At 40.9% G+C, this 22,407-nt stretch overlaps 1 protein-coding gene across 6 annotated transcripts in view; it reads left to right on the forward strand.

The window, feature by feature from the left end:
* Positions 1–1,769: 1,769 nt before the first annotated feature.
* Positions 1,770–22,407, forward strand: part of fam126a (family with sequence similarity 126 member A) — a 76,652-nt gene continuing 56,014 nt past the window's right edge. For 2 of the 6 annotated variants that reach the window (XM_043689758.1, XM_043689757.1), the window contains exons 1-3: positions 1,775–1,901; positions 18,653–18,783; positions 22,080–22,221. The gene's annotated coding sequence lies outside the window, so the exon portion shown is untranslated. Of the gene's footprint in view, positions 1,902–18,652; positions 18,784–22,079; positions 22,222–22,407 lie in introns of all 6 variants that reach the window. The other 4 variants (XM_043689760.1, XM_043689756.1, XM_043689759.1 and 1 more) reach the window with 3 other exon arrangements.

The raw sequence follows: 22,407 nt of genomic DNA on the forward strand, positions 1-22,407 counted from the left end.
TGGCGCACGCCCCAGCCCCTCCGAACCAAATACCCAGCACCTTCAGGTGGTCAGTCCTGACGATGGAGGGGGTCGGGGATTGGTCGGCCCAGTTCCCGAAGAGCATGGCCTCGCTCTTGCCTCAGTTTACCTTGGCTCCCGAGGCCCATTCGAACTAGTTACATATGCACATGAGTCTGTGCACGGACAGCGGATCCGAGCAGAAAACGGCGACATCATCCATGTACAGGGAGGTCTTAACCTGCAGGCCCCTGCTGCCAGGAATAGTCACCCCTCTCAGGCTCTCATCCTTCTTGATGGACTCGGCAAATGGCTCTATGCAGCACAGAAACAAGGCAGGAGAGAGAGGGCAGCTCTGCCTGACTCCAGATCTGACTGGGAAGCTGTCTGATTCCCACCCATTGATTGAGACTGCACTGACAATGTTGGTGTCGAGCAGTCTGATCCAATTGCAGATTCCCTCCCCAAAGCCCATTTTGGAGAGAACATCTCTCATATACCTGTGTGATATCCTGTTAAAGGCTTTCTCCTGGTCCAGGCTGATCAGGCAGGTGTCCAACCCTCTGTCCTGCACGTAGGCAATCGTATCCCTGAGGAGTGCAAGACTCTCAGTGATTTTCCTGCCCGGCACAGCACAGGTTTGGTCAGGGTGAATCACCGACCCCAGAGCAGACCTGACCCGGTTGGCGATTACCTTTGACAGAATTTTGTAATCCTCATTCAACAGTGAGATTGGTCTCCAATTTTTGATTTCCTCCCTCTCCCCCTTCCGCTTGTAGATGAGGGTGATGATGCCTTTCCTCATGGATTCACTCATGGTACCTGACCGAAGCATACTGACATACACCTCCAGCAGGTCCTGGCCAATCAAGTCCCACAGAGTGGAGTCGAAAGCTATGCTTCCAAATAAACCTGTTGGACTCTAATCTGGTGTTTGTGTGATTTTTAACTTTGTCCAGCCCAGTACAACAATGGCACCTCCACATCATGGTTACCACTCAGACGCATAATCAATCTAGATAGTCTAGCACTATCTTGACCACTAATGAATGCCTACATGGTTGGAATGCAATCATAGATGTCCATTGGCTCACTCAAATATTTTTTGTAGTAGTACACATAATAGTGATGAAAGCTGAATCATCATACAACATTTTACACACTTGTGAATATGTTTGAGTAGACTACTTAATATTTTTGACTTTCCTCTGTGGGGAATAACACTTTCAGTTAAATGCGTTATGGTGGTACCCTGATTCGCGTACATTCCATTGGTGGAGACCAAGGACTCACTTGATAGCGGCGCGCATCGAATCGAAAATTGGTGGAAATAAGATTGTTTCTTAAATGATGTCTTCGAAGGTTGCTCCTTAACATGACTGTAAAAGAAAATCGGAACTGATATATGTTTATGTAATCGCAAAGACTTTGCAAAGTTTGTTTATTAAAGTGGCATACTCGTAAAATCATTATAACTTCAAAACATTTAAAACAAGAGACGGTGCTGACGACCCTCCATTCAGTTACGCACGATCTCCTGTCCATTGTCTTAAACTCAATTGCTCAAGTGGTTGATGTGTGGGGGTTTGGGGGCGGATTCACTGGGCTCTGGGCGTGGGGGGGACATGGAGCTAATCTGCGCCCCGTCCCCGCCTTCCCATGATTGGCGGGCCGGAGCACCACCTTTGTGACGTAGACGAAAGCCATTGGCGGTCCATTTCAGCCCGCGCTTTGATTGGACGGTTGAGGCCGCCAATCGCGAGAGCCCGGCACTTGGGGGCAGGATCGTGCGCTCGGAGGAAAATCCGCCTGAAAGCGGGCGGGTAGCTCGCTGAGAGGGGGTGGTGTTGCAGCTGCAGGCGGGGACATCTGACAGCGACTTGAAACCACTCGTTCTCGTGGTAGGTAGCTCGGTGGGCTTCTTGGACTGGAACAGCTCACACGGGACTTGGCGTAAAGCGATGTTCCCGATCCTAATTAGCGAGATTGAGAATACAGTTTGAGTCTGGTCCGATCTTCCCAGTTTGTGTTTCTATGGGTAGACCAGGAGGATGCGGTTGTTCGTCCTGCGAGTCCCTAGCAGGGTAGTTGGGTTAAGTCTCGGGGCTTTCCTGTCTCCTCCCTGGTGGTTGCTAGTTGCTAAGTAAATGGCTCAATTATAATGAACTCGTATTGAGGTTCATAACGTGGCGACTTCCTGGGTGGTTGAAGTGTATTTCTCTCTCTCTCTCTCTCGCTCACTGAGGCACACCCATTGTCTGAGGGACCAGGCAACTGTCAGTGAAACAAAAGGCAGCGAGCCAGGCCCATTACATGCACTTTTCATGTATAAAAGTTGTTGGTGTTGAAAGGGAGTGAAGTGAGAGGATGGATTGCCGAGAGCTGAATTTATTCACTGTGTACTGTAGTTTTCTCCGGTATGAACGTCGCACTGGTTAACACCCTCTGCTTCCGAAAGTGAGGATATGTGGAGTCACATACGCGAATGTGAATCGTTCTTTTGAAATGGAAATGCTATCAATAAATTTCCTTTGAGGGAATTTGAGACCCTCGCCGTCATTAGATTTGCAGCTGATATGGACAGTTTGATTTGTTTTTGGCTGCCAGGGTTGTTGGATTTACTTCCACTTGTGCAACGAATTGAGTTACAATGCTGTCGAGGACAGAACCAAACAACTGCAGTTAGTTAAAAGTTACGATAGTGCCTTCAACGCAAAGCAACGTTGACTAGAATGGATGGCTGAACACAGAGAGAAGTGCAACTTTTTTGCAGGAGTTTTGGTGTTTTGACAAACATTTGGCTCAACTAGTATAGCCCAAAAAGGATTATCAATTGATTTATCTCACTTCTATTTAAGGGGCTGTTTGGCAGTTGTTTGCCATATTTGTCTAAATAGCAATGCTCACCCATCAAAAGTGATGAGTTGACTGTGAAGAACTTTTGAAGCATTGAAGACTGAGAAAAATGCCATGAATGTTTTTATTCTGCGTCAGCTTGCTGTTTAGTTCTGGGAATGATGGTCTTGATCTTGGCACAGAGAGCACTGAAAATAGCGTAAATAAGAACTTAGAGCATGTATTTCAATACAGGATGTTTGGGTTATTTTTCAGGTTCTTTCTGTTCTGTAAGTGACTACAGAACTAAATTCTAAGAGACATTTGTTTCGATTACACTTCCTTGTTGAACCATCTGGTTATAACTCGTAGGCTGTAATCAGGATTCAAAAATTCAATTTAAATAGATGGGTTGGAATGAGTTGACTGGTTTAAATGTCATGATTGCAATATCTAGTATGATTACATAAGTTCCTGTAGGGAAGCTGTTTCCTGTCACTTTATACTGCCCTGTATTGGTGTCCTAAAGCATTTGTGAAATCTTATGCTTTATAATTGAATTAAAAATAAGATTAATCTTTTTACTATTCAGGTTACATTTATTTCCTAATTCATACATTCATGTGTATAAATGGTTCTTAGGAAGGTTTATGGACAGTACATGTGAGTCAATAGGAATTAGAAATGTTTGTGCCTCCAACACCCTCGAATTTGACTGTGCAATCTATGCCTTCCCGTTCTGTTGGAATTCAATAATAATTTCATTTTTGTACTGCCTTTCTTAATGTCATGAAAACCTTTTAAGGTGCTTTACAGGAGCTCTATGTAAAACAAAATAACATCTGATTTACGTGGGGATGACAAAAAGCTTGGCCAAAGAGGTAGTTTTGATAGCCTTTAAATGAGAAAAGTGAGGAACTAAACTGAAGCGTCATAATGCATTCAAAGTTACGGGTGGGTTAGTAAGTTTGCAGATGATGCAAAGATTGGAGTTGTGGGTAGTGTAGAAGGTTGTCAAAGGATACAGTGAGATATAGATTGGTTGCAGTTATGGGCAGAGAAATAGCAGATGGAGTTTAATCCATCTAAGTGTGAGGTGCTGCAGTTTGGGAGATCAAATGTTAAAGAAACGTATACATTAATGGCAGGATCTTGAACAGCATTGATGTGCAAAGGCATCTTGGGGTTCAAGTCCATAGGTCCCTGAAAGTGGCCATGCAGGTAGGGTGGTAAGTAAGCTGTATGATGGCATGCTTGGCTTTATTGATTGGGAATTGAGGACAAGAGTCAGGATGTCATGTTGCAACTGTGTAAGACTTCGGTTAGGCCATACTTAGAATATTGCGTTCAATTTGCCACATTTATAGGAAGAATGTGGGTGCAGAAGAGGTTTACCCAGATGCTGCCTGTATTAGAGGTTATGAGCTATCAGGGGAGATTAGAAAGACTTTTTTGTTTGTTTACTGTGGAGTGGAGTAGGGAGAGGGGTGACTTTTATAGGATTGACAGTCAGAATCTTTTTCCAGAGTTGAAATGCCTAAAACAAGGGGACATACATTTAAGGTGAGATGGGGAAGGTTCAAATAAGATGTGAGGGGTAAGTTTTTGACAGTAGTAGAAGTCTGGAATGCAATGCGAGAGGTGGTGGTGGAGGCAGATACGACGGGCATTCGGGGAACATGCTAAGAATGGAGGGATATGGATCAAGGGCAAGCAGAAAGGATTAGTTTAATTTGGTGTCATGTTCAGCACAACACTGTGGGCCAAGGGGCCTGTTCCTCTGCTGGACTGTTCTATGTTCCATGTTAACTGCTTTTCTGTCTCTCAGAAATGTTGCCAGACCTGAATTTTTCTAGCACTTGATTTTGTTTCTTTATTTCTGGTCTCCAGCAGCTACAGTACGTACTTTTTATTTCATTGTGTAATTGGTCCTTGGGCATGATGAGCTGTGAACTTCATTTTACAACCACTCATTAGAACACCATTGAGTACCTTTTGGGGAGTTAGTATGCTTCAAATTAATGTTACTGTTCTTTCAGATACATCTCAAAGCATAAGTCAGGACTGATCTTCACGGTTTGACTTTGAACATTTAGAGTTTTTCACTTTCAGCAAAAATTATACAATGCAGTTTTTTTTTGTAGCATTTGTTAAATTCTGATGATAAAGTGAAAGGTTAGGATGGTCATTTAACTTGTGGCTAAATGTCAGTCTGTTGCCAGTAAAGAAATGTAACTCAACAAAAAAAAAATCTTAAATCATTACACCTACACAAGAGCATTGCGATACTTAGACTTTTGCATTTTCTACAGTGTACATTACCACGATAGATATTCACTTGACGAGCATTATTGGTGTTAGCAGACTTTTCTGCTAATTTTTATAGCAGTGTAAGAAATCAATTTAGTGCAGCTGAAAAATGTGAATTCTGCAGGCCCAGAAAAACATCCCCTTTATAATATGACATCATTTGTTGTCGTGCTCCTGATTAGTAATCTCTCCAAGCAGCCAACAGCACTGAATCTAGTCTTGGCAGCTGTAAAGTTCACTTGTATAATTGGTAACAAAGCCAACAATAGATGTCTCTGTCAACAAGATTGCTGTTCATTACTAGATTAAATATTTTAACTTTTTTTAAAAAAATGTTATGACACTTAACCTTTGCAAAAACATTAATGGATTATGCAAACCATGAGGTCATTCTTTCTTTTGTGTAGAGGGGGAATTTATGCAAGATTATGCATTTGTGATCTTAAATTACAGTTACACTGTACTTTAAGATCACAAATGCATAACTTGGCTTAAATTAGCAAACACTTTATTAGATGTGAAATACTGTTCTCTGGCTTCAAATCAGTGGAAGTATTGCACGTGAAATAATTTGGGGTTCATTTTTTGGTGGCAGCTGCACAGTCTTGGCTTTATGGCACAATGATCCTGGTAATTCATTTGCTGTAAAACCATCAGATTAGTATATTATGTCAGACTTTGAAGCAATGGGTTACAGTGCACCAAGTTAAATGTGAAAACATTCCAACCCCAAAGAAGCTGTTCTAATGCATGTTTTAAAGATAGAAAGTGAGACTGAGGGGGTTTTACTTTGGACTTGAGCTGAGACATGGGTAAAGTTCTATATCCCATTCCTCTATCTCCATGGTAGACATTGAGTTGCTCCAAGTCAGGTAGCAACTTTATGTTGGAATTCTTATGCATATGTCTTCAGAACTCTGTCGCATTTTATTTTTGTCTGTCTCTCAACTCTTCACGATATCTCAAATTCTGGCCTCTTATATATTTTACAGTAATGTTTGCTTCACTCTTAGTCTCTTTCTACTTTCAGTTGCTGGAGCTGTAATCTCAGGTTCCTTCTCTTCACATACTTGCCTTGCTTCTCTCTTTTGGAGCTCCCTGGACTATGCCTCTGATCTGGTGTCTCCTTGTATGGCTCATTGTCATGCTTTGTTTTGTGGTACTTTCGTGAAGCATCTTGGGGTAATTTACTGCTTTTTGGCACTATATAAATTGAACTGCTATAATTTTGAAATTGGGGCAACAGCAGAAATTTCTGTCATGCAAAGTATGGTAAGTGAAAAAATAGCAGACATATACATCTTGGCTAAGAGGGAGAAATTTAAATAGATTTGGGGAGTATTAATAGAATCAACGACTAACATGAGAAACTGCAGAGCTGCAATCAGCAGATCAAAATAGTCCTTGACTTTGTAGTCCATACCATAGAATATAGTTCCCAGGATATCGCACCAAACACCTGCTGTTCAGGTCAAATTGTGTTTGCCAAACTTTGTCTCTTGGGTACATGTTTAAACTCTGAAAGCAATTGAAAAAAAAAATGTTTTGCATAATGAACCTACCTATGGGATAGGGTGTTTGGGACTGAATGGGAAGCTTAGTGGTATTTTAATATTTGGGATTTTTAATTAATATCATAAGATGAGCAGAAGTAGGCTATTTAGGCTCTAACCGTGATCGAGTTGAATGGTTATCTGATGACCTTTAACTCCACTTCCCTACCAATTCCTATATCCCTTGCTGATTTAGAAATCTGTCTATCGCAGCCTCTATACTTCACAATCCAGCTCCTTGAGCAGTCTGTGGTAAAGTATTCCAGAGGTTCATTAGCCTCAATCCTCATCTGTGTTAAATTATGCAACCCCTTACTCTGAGATAATGCCGTTTGGTCTGAAACATATTCAATGGGGAAACAACCTCTCTCTGCATCCAGGATGAAAAGGTAAAGTCGCCACAGTCTGGAGGATTTAGGGCTGTTTTCTCATTAAAGGTAGATGGTTTAACCTCTGGGTCATGGGTAGTGGTGGGAAGACATAGGTTGGCAACCAGAATGTTGACCAATTACCTCGTGAACCTGAATGCCAACTATTGTGAGTTATGCACAAGAAGCCTCATATACCTACATGTTGTAACTTTCTGTAATCTTTTTTCACATAAATAATGTTGAATTCCCTATTCTTCTTGCCAAAGTGTTTACTTTCACATTTTCCCACTTTATATCCTGTCTGCCAAGTTTTCTCTGTTTGCATCTGCAGACTCCTTTACCATCCTAACTGCTTGCTGTTCCACCTAGTTTTGTCATCATGCATTTGCTTCCATTGTCAAAGTCCTTTAATAATTGTAAACATATTGCAAATTGCTATCCTGAAAATTCCACCCATAACCTGTATTCTATTTGTTAGCCAATCTTCAATTGATATGAACATACCATCCCAATGCAATTGCTTTTATCTGAAGTAATCTTTTATGTGGTAACTTACTGAATGCCTTTTTTGGAAATTCAAATCTACAGGGTTTCCTTTATCTATGCTGCTAATTCAAGTGCTACTTCATGTTAGCCTGAAAGATTCAGCTATGAAGATATGTATTTAATTAAGTAAAAGACAAGCTTAAGACAGTTGAAGTTTGAGCAGCAATGAATAGTAGAATTTATTGCATAATGTAATGGTTCTAAAAGGGTTAATGTTGGGGACTCTAAGTTTCAGTTTATCTGATGGTCATACGGTCTTGATTTGGGGAATTGTGTCGATAAAAACAAATGCCATCATTGTCTCAGTTCCCATTGTTATCATGCAAGAGATCCATCTTGTGAAGGCAAGTGCACTTTCATATGACTAACTCATGGTTTAACCTTTATCACTGTTGACTAAATAGGCCCTCAGACCCAGTGGCCTACAGGGATGCAACAGAGTTTCACTGGGTTCATAGTGAAGAGGTTGATGGATTAAAACCGTCCCCTGCTCTTCATACTCTCTCCAACACCAGCAAGTAGCATCTGCTGCTGAGATGCTGGAGTAGAAAGGAGGATTGGTGATGGCATATTACTTTAAACATTTAGCTGTAATATTTGGTTCTGAAGAACATAACATAACAGAGGGGGAAGAAAATTCAGTGCAGTCACTGCAAAACCATACTCTTGAGTCCAATGACTCTAATTGCAAATTCTAGCCCCATCCTAGATTTTTGTACGATCTGCATTCCAGGTGTTAAACCTCATTTTGGATTGAAAAGTTTATTTTTATGTATTTAGATACTTTTAAGAATCTGTAATGGCTCAAACTTGGTGCAGCTGCTCAGACTGTATACAATTTGGAAGTAGCACTAAGTCTATCTGTTGTAAAATGATTTCAGATATTTTGAACTCCAACTTGTGGGTGGCACAGTGGTTAGCACTGCTGCCTCACAGCGCCAGAGACCCGGGTTCAATTCCCGCCTCAGGCGACTGACTGTGTGGAGTTTGTACATTCTCCCCGTGTCTGCGTGGGTTTCCTCCGGGTGCTCCGGTTTCCTCCCAAAGTCCAAAGATGTGCAGGTCAGGTGAATTGGCCATGCTAAATTGCCCATAGTGTTAAGTAAGGGGTAAATGTAGGGGTATGGGTGGGTTGCACTTCGGCGGGTTGGTGTGGACTTGTTGGGCTGAAGGGCCTGTTTCCACACTGTAATGTAATCTAATATTCCTTGCTCAGTTTCAATGCCAGGCCATAATGTGGCCATGAGGGCATCTTGCTTCAAAATTTCCAAAGCTGCTTTGATTTTAACCAACAGAAATGACACTAATATGGAATACATATCCGAATTTGGCAGCATGCTGATCATTGATTTGCTGGTTTTGAGCAAAGTTAAGTTAGAATAGGTCATGTTCAGTAGTGGGATTCCTACTTCGAAGTTTTAAAATTAGAAAGAGGAAAAAAATAATAATCAAAACACCTAATTCCACCCTGACAACCACTCCTCTCTGAACCCAATCCAACTTTGAACCCTGTCAATCACCCAATGTCTGTTCAAGACTTGGGCCCTTTTCTCCACCCATTTCCCTGGGGACCAGGGTGACTTGTATGAACTGGAGAGGATTGAACAAACTTGGAATATGAAAGCTTTTTTATTTTGGCAAAACGTAGGGTCACTGCAATGAGTATCGTGCATCTCTTTGAGCATCAGGCCATCACCGCAGTCAAGACTGCTGTGATGCCCACCTGCCCCCGTTTTGCCTCCAGCACCGGATCCAGCCGATGATATAGTCATTGATCCTCAGGTGTCACCTCGCTGATGTCAACAACAGACCTAATGTAGTCTGGTGGAGTTATGGAATTCAATATTGAGACCTTTTAGACTGTAAAGTGCCTATGTGGAAAATAAGGGGCTGTTCCTTGAGCTTGCATTGTACCATTACTCAGACCAGCCTCCAATTCAATATGTTAATTGAATTTAAATTCCACTGGTTCTGATGAGGATTTGAACTGATGAATCCAAGGCATTAGTCTGCGCCTTGATTGATAACCAGCCATTATTGTACTAAGTAAGTGCTGATGTAGCGTAGTATCACCACTATCTAACTGGGATCTGAGTTGTACATACTTCAGCACAGAGTGTGTGGTCTGTAATGTTTTGACTTAAATTCAATAAAATCCTAAATTTAAAATTCCAATCTCTAGTGATGGGATTCCAAGCTCGTTTCCTAGAACGTTTCAAAAACGTGTAAGCTTCTGTGAAGAGATCAAATGAATTACATTTAACTTTTTAAAAAAAAATCAAAATTTGGCATTAATATTTGTAAATGGCTGTTAGATCTTTCATTCTGATGTTGTCCTTGCTTCCACATAGTTTTTCTCAAATAGAGCTGACCAAACTGTTTAGAATATATAAATTGGAGTTCTGGTTATTGACATGAATGCAGTAACATATAACTAATTTTCATTGAATGTAACTTTTGTTGAAAATTCCAAAGTGACTGTTTTTGCTTAAGGCTTCCCCTTACAGACTATTATTACAAGGCTTTCTCAACTTTTTTTCTTTCAGATTGAGTTTAAAGCTGCAAAGCTTGGCCACTTAATATATGGTCAGTAAGGCTGACAATATTTTTTATTTAAATGACCCTGTAGCTACATAGTGAACAGTTCCCAGAAAATATTAGTCTTCCAAGTTTCTTCTGCCTTAGAACTCTCCTAAAACCTATGCTGTTCAGCAAATTAGAGGTCTAATAGAAAAATGTCTGAGATTGTACATGCAATTGCAAAGCTAGCTCTTAATTTACTCTCTCACTTTAGATTAGATTCCCTACAGTGTGGAAACGGGCCTTTTGGCCCAACAAGTCCACACCAACCTTCTGAAGAGTAACCCACCCAGACCCATTTCCCTCTGACTAATGCATGTAACACTACGGACAATTTAGTATGGCCAATTCACCTGACCTGCACATCTTTGGACTGTGGGAGGAAACCGAGGCACCCGGAGGAAACCCACGCAGACACGGGGAGAAAGTCGCCCAGGGGTGGAATCGAACCTGGGACCCTGGAGTTGTGAGGCAGTAGTGCTAACTACCGTGCCACCCTTAGAATATTTAGTCACTTTTTAATATCCAATTTATTTTGCAGTAGTAGATCATGGACAAAGATAGTTCCTGCAAAGAATTTTTTTCTTTACAATGTGCTCAAGATCGTTGACAAACTGGTGATTTTCTGTTCTGATTTGGCTTTCAAATGTCCTTTGTGCTCACAGATTGTAAGTTTATTTGCCTACTCCTTATATTTGCTGTGTTATCGATCTTGCTGCCTTCTGATGTTTCTTTTAAAATATTTGTTCACCATTTACAGGCATCAGTGGCTCGGCAAACCTTTTATTGCCCATCCCCATGATTTGTTGCTGCTTTACAGAAATGAGTCATTCCAAAATGAGTTTCTTTGCAGGAAATAGGGGGGAAAAAATGATGTAATTCAACTCCCCCTTGCTTGGGTGAATACTCTTCTATCTTAAGAGTAGTAGGTATGTAATTTGTTAAATGATTCAAAAGATTTTGTACTAATTTGGCAAATCTAGGATTTCAAAACTTTTTGAGATTCATTATTAATTTAAAAATTATTTTAAAAGATGGAGGGGGCATTAAGTTTAATGTCATTTTGCATTGAACTGCACCATTGAGTCTGGGTGAGGGAAAAAATGACTAGACCCACATGTTGGAGAGGACGATATTGCTGATTTTTTTTTAAACAAAGTATGTGCAGTGTGTTAAGTAATTAAAGCAACGTCCAATTAATTTAATGATTTAATGTGCTTTGAACTCTGCCCACACATGTTCATGTGCATGCATTGTTGCTGAGTGCATTAATTTGATATGGAATGGGTGGTTATAAACAGAAGTTAGCTTTTTCTCTAATTGGCTCCTCTAGAATCAGTTCAATCTCATTAAACACCTGTAGTTTTATTGTGCAAAGGTGAAAAAATGGCTAGACACCAAGTTGACTAATGTCTCTCTTCTCCGTGGTATAACTATCTTTTACAAAGAGCCATTGATTTTTGTAGTCACTGCAGTGGTAGATAAAATTTGAACGAATTTACCTGTGTCTGTAGTCTTTCCTGTTTATGCATTTAACTTGCAAACACCTATATATTAAGCAGGAAAATGTGAGCTGGCATCCCAGGTATCCAGTTTAATTGGGATAACGATATGCGAGCAATGTGGTGATGGTGTTTTTCTCCTAGGGAGTAGCCATGCATCGAGGACAGTGTTTTTTATTTGGTGTTTTTCAAAAGCCGTAGATTGAATGAGCAAGAGCTATTTTAAAACCAGTACAGGTATTTGAAAAGTCTACTTTCACTCACTCCACGTGGATTCTGTCCTCTGACCTTTTACCTGCACTCAACCTGTTCATCGAGAACTGTTAACATGACCGTGGTTGCCACAATTTCTCTCTTTCCCTCATCACCAATTCCAACTTCGCTCCCTGTGAACTGCTTGCACTCTGTGCTCTCTGATCCAACCCCAACCTTGTAAATAAGCCTGCCAACACAGGTGGTCCTGGCAGACTGGCCTCGACAATGCAAAGGCTCAGGGTCAGCTCTCTGATACCACCTCTCTTTTATTTTCCCCCCCCTGGAGCATGACCCTTCCATGGAACATCAGGCCAATGTGTCCATTACGGTCACTAACCTTATTTTTTCTGGTGTCTCCAAACTGATGGTCTCCCAAACCCCAACAGCTTGCTTCTACCTTATTTCCAAAATCCACAAACAGGACTGCTAGGGCAGGCTCATTTTGTTTCTACCTGCCCCTGCCCCACAGAATTCATCTTTACCAACCTCGAATCAATTTTATTTTCTTCCCTTGTCCAGGACCTTCCCACTTATATCCGTGATTCTTCTGACACTTTAGTAGTTTAAAAATTTCCAGTTTGCGGTCTCCTGTCGCTGCCTCTTTACCAAGGACATGCAATCTTTACATGTCCATCCCACCAGGATGGTCTCAGGATTCTCCACTTCCTGGAACCGTCCCAATCTGCCACCACCCTCTTCCTCTGCCTGTCCAAGCTTGAACTCACTCTGAACAACTTTGCTTTTAACTCTAACTTTCTTCAGATTAGAGGGGTGGCCATGGGTATCTGCATGGGCCCCAATTATGTCTGATTTTTTTTTTTCTGTTTGGCGCATGGAACTTTCCTTGTTTCAGTCCTATCTTGGCCACCACCTACAATCTTTCTCTGGGTTATCGATGATGTCATTGACGCTGCTTCCAATTTCCACCCTGCTCTTTCCTTCACCTGGTCCATCTGATTCCTCCCTTCCCTTTCTCGAGATCTGTTTCTATTTCTGTGGGTAGGCTCACCACCAATATCCCCTTCAAACGTACAAACTTCCACAGTTACCTTGATATACATCCTTGCACCCAGCTTTCTGTAAAGACTCTGTTCTGTTCTCCCAGCTTCTTCGCAACTTTGAAAAGGGGGCCTTTGAAATGTTCACCACCTTCCTCCGCCATAGTTGACAGAGCTCTGTTGGGTCAGACCCATCTCCTGCACTTCAACCCTCTTCCCCCTCTGTTCCCTCCCAAAACAGCAATGCAGTCTCCCTTGTCCTCACTTACAATCCCACCAGCATCCACCTCCAGAAGATCATGAACTGCCCTTTGTGCCACTTCCAGTGGGATGCCACCACCAAACACCCATTCCCCTCCCTTCCTTTGTCAGTCTTCCGCAAAGACTGTTCCTTCTGGGACACAGTAGTCTACTACTCCTTTGTTCCCAAACTTTCCCACAGCTCCATGGCACCCTCTGCTACCACCAGTATATGGAACACCTGCCCAATTACTACTTCCTTCCTCAGTACCGAAAGGTCCTAACACCCCTTCCAGGTGAAGCAACACTTTTACCTACACTTGACACAATCTAGTTTACCACATTTGCTGCTCACAATGTGGTCTCCTCCTCCATTGGGGAAATGAAGCGTAGACTGGGTCACCGCTTTGCAGAATATTTGTCTGCAAAAAAAGACTGAGCTTTCAGTTGCCTGCCATTTCAACACACCACCCTGTTCCCTGGTGAATATCTATCTCAGGCTTGTTGCAGTGCTCCAGCAAAGCTCAGTGCATGCTGGAAGAATAGCACCCCATTTTCTGCTTGGGAACTCTACAGCCTTCTGGACTCAATATAGAGTTCAACAATTTTAGGGCTTCAGCCACCTTCTCCCATGTTTTATCCCAATCACCACACAGTACATCTTGTTACCACATGGTCTGCTATTACACACAACCCATTGTTCGCCACTAACAGTCCCCATTAGTCTTTGGGCTTTCTCTCTGGCTACATTTACTCCTTAAACCTGTCCTCCCACCCTAACCTCTGCCAACTTTTTCCTTGATACTGTCAGTTCAAGGACCCAAAGTTTTAACTGATTTCTCTCCACTGACCTGCTGAGCTTTTCCAGCAATTTCTTGTTTTTTCTTGTTGTTGCGTTCAAAAGGATAACTGTTTTGAAAGCAAGTAAATTGCCACTCATTGCAGGCATTGTGTAAACTGTTTGAACTGTAATTAAAGTTTGGATTGCAAATGATTTGGAACCTGGGGAGGGGGGGGGGGGGGGGGGTGAAAACAGCTGTTTATTAGGAAAAAAGTCAGTCTTAGAAATTAATGTACTGAAGCACTGTTTTTGAGGTATACCAGACATGTTGAACTCGTGTATCATTAGCAAGTTTTACTGTCTTTTCTTCAGTGAGTTGGTAGAAGGAATATACAGATGCAGATTTTCCTGGCAACAAGGAGTTGATTATCTGTGGACTAGTGACCAGTTAATAGTAACAAACCTTTTGTACAACATCAGGTTATAGTCCAACAGATTTAATTGGAAGCACTAGCTTTCGGAGCGCTGCTCCTTCATCAGGTGGTTGTCAACTACCTGATAAAGGGGCAGTGCTTGGAAAGCTAGTGTTTCCAATTAAACCTGTTGGACTATAACCTAGTGTTGTGTGATTTTTTTTTTTTTTAACTTTGTACACCTCAATCCAACACCAGCTTCTCCAAATCAATTTTTTTATGCCTGCTAACAACTGCGTGACTGCACCTCTGATAACTGAACAGCTTGTACCTAAGAACAACTTGCAGAGAAAGAAGTGTTCGGTTCTTCCTTATCTCGAACAGTCTCTCTGATCTCTGCAGTTAAACTCAGTGTAAACCTGAAGAAAATCAGCCTACAACAGAGGTCAGAGACTTTGTAATAAGTAAATTGGCCACTTTGTGTATCTGCCCAACCCACGGAAGCAGCATCTGGAGAAAAGTAATTGAAACTGGAAAAAAGTAACAAACAACGTGCTGGTCAGCAGAAGAATTATAAAGTTCACATCTCCATGTGAAATGATTCAACAGGATTACTTTCAATTCGTAGTATCTCATGCTGACAGTTTATAGCTGTTTACCTGTAGTTGATGTTAAATTACTTCTGAAATAGTAATTTGTAGCCTGTGTGTTCTGTCAGCTTGGGTCTGAGGGAACTTTGCATTTTTTTTTCCCTAAAATCCTAAGATGACTCTAGGAATAACAACCTGGTATGCTGTGCACTTTTTTGATCTTTGTATTTAGTAAGCTTTGGAGGCAGTACAGAGAATGTTCACTGATTTGATCCTTGGGGTGAACTGAAAAACAAAACTTCCAGAGACATCCCCCTCCCTTTGCTACACCAGCTTCATATACAAGAGCAGGGAATGCATTCCTGAGAGATCTAAATGCTTTAATGTCCTGTCCAAATCAATCTGAACTTCATTGTATTTTTAACTTGCTATATTGCACTCTCTGCGCTGTCTTCTCTAGATTGGGAAGGTCAAATGTAGATTGGGTGACATATTTGTAGTTCATATTGTTTAGTCTGCAGGTATGACCATGAGCTTCTGACCACGTGAAATTTAAATTCTCGGCTTCTGACCTCTATGTCCTCTGCTTCTCATGTTGTTGTATTATTGAAGTAGAAGATAAACTTGGCACACATCAGCTTTCAGGAATTGGCATGATGTTCAATAACTTATGAGAACAGCCTCTTACTTTTTAGCTTTTGGATACAGGATCCCTCGGCCATTTGCGTTTCCTGCAAACATGTTTTGGTTCCTATCCCATTATCACCACCTTTCACTCTTCTCCAACATTGTCTTTTTTTTTTGTTAAGTGTTTCTGCCATTGCCCCTTCTTTTAGCTGAAAGGAGGCATGCAATCTAAGATTTTCATTTCTTATTCATCAGGACAGAATCACAAGAATGGCAAATCTCCAAGAACAACAATTTATAACTCTTATTGGTTATCATGTGGACTCTGCCTGTGTAGTGGTAGCATTGCCATGGATAAAAGATTGGCCAGTTAACAGGAAGCAGAAGACAGATGTAAAGTATACACAGCATGTTGGCCACAAGTATTGCAGATAGGACCTCAATTATTGCCATTTATATAAATTCCAGCCTGAAGAGATGGAAGGAAGGATGATCGCCAAATTTGCTGATCTCACAGATGGTTAGGAAAATAAATTTTAACATGAGACTACAAAAAATATAAATAGCTGAAGTGAGTGGGTAAGGATGTGGCAAATAGAAAATAATATGGATAAATGCATAATTTGTCTAATTCAGAAGGAAGAATGATAATCTAAATGGTGAGTTTGTAGAGTCTTGAGATGCAGGAGCATCTAGTTGTCCTTGTGCATGAATTGTAAAACCTTAGTCTGCAAGTACAGGTAATTGCTGAAAATGTGTTGCTGGAAAAGCGCAGCAGGTCAGGCAGCATCCAGGGAACTGGAGAATCGCGTTTCGGGCATAAGGAATGAGGAAAGTTTGTCCAGCAGGCTAAGATAAAAGGTAGGGGGGAGGGACTTGGGGGAGGGGTGTCGGAAATGCGATAGATGGAAAGAGGTCAAGGTGAGGGTGATAGGTCAGACTGGGGTGGGGGCGGAGAGGTCCTATCACCCTCCCCTTGACCTCTTTCCACCTTTCGCATTTCCGACGCCCCTACCTTTTATCTTAGTCTGCTGGACAAACTTTCCTCATTCCTGAAGAAGGGCTTATGCCCGAAACGTCGATTCTCCTGTTCCCTGGATGCTGCCTGACCTGCTGCGCTTTTCCAGCAACATTTTCAGCTCTGATCTCCAGCATCTGCAGACCTCACTTTCTCCTCAAAGTACAGGTAATTGGAAAGGCTAATAAAATGACACCATTTATTACACGTGAAATTGAGTACATGTCGGGAGGTAATGCTTTAGTTACTGGTGAGATTTGTACCTGGGGTACTGTACACAGCATTCTTTCAGGAAAAATAGAAATGTTTGAAGTAATTCAGAGAAGGGTTACCAGCTTAATACCATGTTTGAAAGATTGCCTTATGAGGAAAAGTTAGACTGGCTGGGATAATTTTCTACAGCTTAGAGTAGGTGACAACTTGATTGAAACATACAAGATTCTGAAGATGCTTGACAGATGGATATGGAGGCTGAACAATGGCTCAGTGAGCTCTGTGTCTCATAGCATCAGGGACCCATGTTTTATTCTACTCTTGGGTGACTCTCTGTGGAGTTTTCATGTTCTCCCCATGTCTGTGTGGGTTTCCTGAGTGTTCTGGTTCCCTCCCATAGTCCAAAGATGTGCGGTTGGGTGGGTCGGCCACGCTAAGTTGCCGATACTGTCCAGAGATGTGTAGGTTAGATTGGTTAACCGTGGGAAAATGCAGCGTTGCAGGGATATGGTTGGGGATGGGTTTGGGTGGGATACTTTTCAGAGGGTCCGAATGGACTTGAAGGCCGGATAGGCTGTGTACAAACTGTAAGGATTCTATGTCATTTCTTATGGGACAATTGAGAACTGGTGTCATTGTTTGGCAAACATTGATTTTTAATGTAAAACCAATTACGCAATTTTTTTCACAATGTTAGGAATTTCTCTGGAATTTTTTTCTCAAAGGTATGGAAGTGGAGTCCTTAAATTTTTAAGCAGGGGGATTTAAGGGGTTTGAAAGGCTATTAGGAAAGACACAAATTCAGACTTTGAAGTTGCAAGTGATCAATCACTACCTTACTGAATGTCAGGATAGGCCCATGGGCTTTCAAACAAAGGCTGCCCCTTCTCCTGCTCCTCATTCACACTTCTGAAGCTTCCAGCAAGCTTAAATGTGAGCACAGCAGTTTATGCTCAAATTTCTGGACTAAAAACAAATGCTGGAAACTACAGGTCAGGCAGCATCCGCAGAGAGAGACCGAGCAAGCAACCTAACTTTTGAGGCTGGATGACTCTTCAGAGCTGACCTGAAGTGTGGAGGGGCAGCATTTATGCAATAGTAGGAGGGAGTGGTGGAGTGCTGGGAGAGAGAGGATGTTGGTAGTGGACATTTTAAGTGATGAGAATGTGAGAATGGCAGAACAATAGTGTGTCTAACCCCCAGACTGGAAAGAACAGACTATTCCACTACGGTGAGGGGATGGAACAGGACATGGTGACCGAGAGTTTAACGAATAAAGCTAAAAGAAATGGAAGTGAGCTCATAATTTGAAGCTGTTGAACTCCATATTAAGTCCAGAAGGTTGTAAAGTGCCTAGTCTGAAGATGAGATGGTTTTTCCTCCAGTTTGCGCCATGATTTATTGGAACATTGCAGTATGTCAAGGAAAGACAAGTGGGCATACAAGCAGGATGCTGTGTTAAAATGACCGGCCAGGCTTCATGGTTCAGCATGGACTGGAGGTGTTCCACAAAGTGGTCACCCAGTCTGTTTGGTTTCTCTAATAGAGTTGGCCACGTTAGGTGCAGCAAATGCAATCGACCAAATTAGTGGAGGTACTGGTGAAATGCTGCTTCACCTGGGAAGATTGTTTTGGCCCTTTGGATGGTGAGCAAGGAGGAGGTGAAGGGGGTTAGGTGTTGCCATACTTTGACTTTGCTGGAGTTAGGAATTCATAATTCTATCCCCTTATGGAAGACTGGAAGTACTTTTCCATTGAGTTTTGAAATATTTTTATGCATAATTTGTATACAATATTTTAAAGTTGTTCCTTTTTGACAGACTGAATTCAGATAACTGATCCAAATGGTCTGAATGTACCTGCTTTTGAAAATGAAGTTTCTTTTGAACTGAGCTTCAGTGTAATCATCAAAGGTTTTCCGAACAACGGCATAATCTCTCTCCTTTCTGAGGTAAGGGATTTAATTGTATGATGGAGATAAATAAAAGCTTGAGTGATTACAAGGTATCAGTTGTCTAATTGACTGTGTAGTGAAAAGCTGGGTGGGTTTAGAGCTGCAATGTCAATCTGAAGATTACACAAGATTTTATGAAGTCCTTGGGTGACTTCATAAAAGGTAAACTAGACATGTTAGAAACAAACTTTAAATGGCATTCAAAACTCAGCTTAACATTTTCAGTATTAATGTTGCTAGTGACTTTGGTTTTCTCGGCCACAAGGATTACCCATTTTTTTTCATCCTGATGATTTTTTAAAATCCGTTTCAGCTTAGGGAATAACATATATAAAGCGCATTAAAGGCATGAAAATAACCTTTTTGTTTGAATCATGCTTTCTTATGCCATGCGTTGTTCCAATGTATTTAACTTTAAGGCTGTAGAAGGACTTTGTAAACATATGTTTCTGAAATTGCTTATTTGTAATCTATTTAAAATCTGTCACCATCTGAATGTATAATGCATAGGATATGCTTTGAAAAAATCATTAACTCTCTAGGTTTACCTGTAACGGATATATAAGGAATAAATTAGGATTATTTAATTTATTTGTAATTTGTGAAAAACTAGATTTAACATTTTATATAGTAATTATTAAAATGATTGTGAGTTTCTACAATTAGGTGGTATAACATTAATAACCAAGGCTGTCAACACTCATTTGAGACAGAAGTCTACAGAAATAATTTGTTTCAGTATATTTCTTGCAGCTCGTGCTTGCAGACCTATCTTAATCCAGGGTTCTTTCCTTTTTGACTCCCTCGGTTCTCTAATTTATTTGTTGCATCTATGTGCAAACTTGTTTCCAGGTGTAAAACATTCATCTGTTCTTTCTGGATGTTTGCATGGTATTTGGTGTGTTGTCTGACTTGGTTATGGGTGAGCTGGATGAACTGGGGAGACCAGGCAGATATTATCAGCATTGTTCCCCCACTCCCAAACTTCAACTCCCAAGACTTTTTTTCTAACCCTTGAGGATGCACTGCAAAGCTTTGTGTCATCCATTTCCCCCCCCCTCCCCAGTCGAAGCAAAATGCTCAGAGACAGTATTGTTTTACCTCCTTCATCTTTATTCTGGGCCCTGGAGGGGGAGAGAATGATCACCCATGTGCATAGGAACATCAGTTTTGTCTTTTCTGGAATGGCAATTTCTTAATGCATCTAGATGAGGCAACATACATATTAATTGGGTGACCGTTAGAGTCAACAAGTATCAATAGCAGAGACCAAGCCCTTACTGTTATACAATGAATGTTCTTAAACTTGTTAACTGGATTTACACAATGGATACTGTCCTTTTTTGTTAGCTGACCTTGCATACTGTTTCCAATATTTTTAAATGGCTCTACTATAATGAGTGCTTTTCCACCTTGCTAACCCACTACCTTTGCTTCCAGCACCCCATTGTTAACTAATTCCTCTCTGATCTGAGGCATGCTCAGCAGAACCCCTTGTTTCACAAAACTCGGAACTTAAACTCTTTCCCAGCCTACTTATACCCTATACGCATTCTCATTCCCTCCTTTTACAACTTAGAAGTTTATGGATTGTATAAAACTTGATTAATGTCATAAATAGTGAACAGAGTAATATACCTCAAGAATTCAAAGGAAGTTGAAATAGGCAGACACAATGTAGTGTAATTAAATGTGTAACGTCTGTCCATTTTTAAGTATTTGGCTGCCAGCAGTTCAGATTTCTTCGTGGAGTGATGCACAGGGACAATTTGAATGAATTTTGTTTTCAGGTTGGACTTTACTGAAAGAGATTTTGGAGGATTGGATTGTTTCCATTCAACTTGGAGGGAATGAGTGGTGACTAAGGACTGTGGATGTGGGAACTTTTCCACATGGGAGGATTCTTCACACTCCAATTACTGTAACAGACAAGCGATTCTTTTTGTTATAATCACCGCATATTGTGTATCAAGGACTGTTTGGATCTTGGCTGTTAGAGTCTTATGAAAGCTAGTAATGTCATCGGTTATCATGAAGTGATAAAATGAGGGAATGAGAATGTGTGTAGGGTATAAGCAGGTAGGGAAAGAGACAATCTGAGTTTTGTGAAACGAGAGGCTCAGCTGAGCATGCTTCAGATCAGATAAGAACTTACAGTTAACAATGGGGTGCTGGAGGCAAGGGTAATGGGTTAACGAGGTGGAAAAGCATTCATTATGTAGAGCCATTTAACAATATAGGAAGCATTCAGTATGTAGGTCAGTTAACAAGGTGAAAAGTATTCATTATGTGAAGGCAGTTAAAGATAAGAACACTCATTGTGTAACAGCAGATGGCTTAATCTTTGCTATTGATGCTCGCTGATTATAACAGTCATCCAATCAATATGTATATTGCCTTATCTGGATGCTCTTCCCTGTAAAATTATTATATAATTCATTAAGACACTGCTATTCCAGAGAAGACCGTTAACTCCTGTCTCTGTACACATGGGCGATCGTTCTCTCTCCCTTCAGGGCCCAGAATAAACATGAAGGAGGTAAAATTATACTGTGTCTGAGTGTTTTTCTTCAGTTTGTGTGTGGGGTGGGGCACGGAACAAGATGATATTTATTAATAACATTTTTCATGCACAAGGAAAGGGGATTGGTATGTTTGTCTCGTGTCAGTATGTATAAGACAAGATAGGAATACAGTGTAGCAAGTATACTAAGACACAGACTGTAGATGGCACACAGTAAGCATGATAAATCAATTCAGAAGATTAACTACAAAAGTCACACCTTGACTATTTATCTTTTTCTGGTAGCCTGTTAGTGAACAAGGAAAACTTGCCCTTAAAATAAAGATCCTTCTTTCGATTGAGGTAGCAAATGGAAGTCTGAATTTTGCATAAGTCTCTCTCAATCCAAAAGATTCATAAACCCACTACTGTGAATTATAACCTTCCAAGATGTGAGTTCGTGGAAGAACAAGTTTGATTAATGTTGGTACCTTTTGCGATCTCCAGTTGTCCAAAAGTGTTTTACAGCTAATTAATATTTCTGAGATATAGCTACTATTGCAATATGTAGAAAGGTAACTGCCAATTTGTGTCCATCAAACTTTCAGCAATGATCAGATGATCTTATAAAAGTGGTATTGTGTAAGGTGCAATCATTTGGCTGGGATGTCAGAAAAGCTCCATTGCTCTGTAAAATAAATAGTTTCTGTGTATCTGAGGGGAGCATACAGGACCTGTAGTTATATCTCAACTGAAAATGTTTCACCTATGACAGTGTTGCTCTTTGCAGGTTAGAATTGTCAACCTTGATTATCTGCTCAAATCTGTAGAGTGGAGCTTGAAACCACAGCCTTGAGTTGGCGGCAAGTAGTCTACTATCATGCCAAGATTTGGCATATTCAAATGATGAGATTCATTGGAGCCAGAAGAAAGTAACTATCTTTTTTAATTCCTATCAATGCTGCTTCCCTAGATTAGGAGAAGCAGACATGGTTTGCAGCAACTTGGTTCAGTTCCTATTAACATTAAATAAGCATTCACAAGTAGCACTGTGACATACATTCTACAACATTTGGACAAGCCAAGCAATTTTGTGCCGAGTTTAAATTCTTCACATT

This window comes from Chiloscyllium plagiosum, chromosome 5 (genome assembly GCF_004010195.1).
Source record: "Chiloscyllium plagiosum isolate BGI_BamShark_2017 chromosome 5, ASM401019v2, whole genome shotgun sequence".
Taxonomy (NCBI): Eukaryota; Metazoa; Chordata; class Chondrichthyes; order Orectolobiformes; family Hemiscylliidae; genus Chiloscyllium; species Chiloscyllium plagiosum.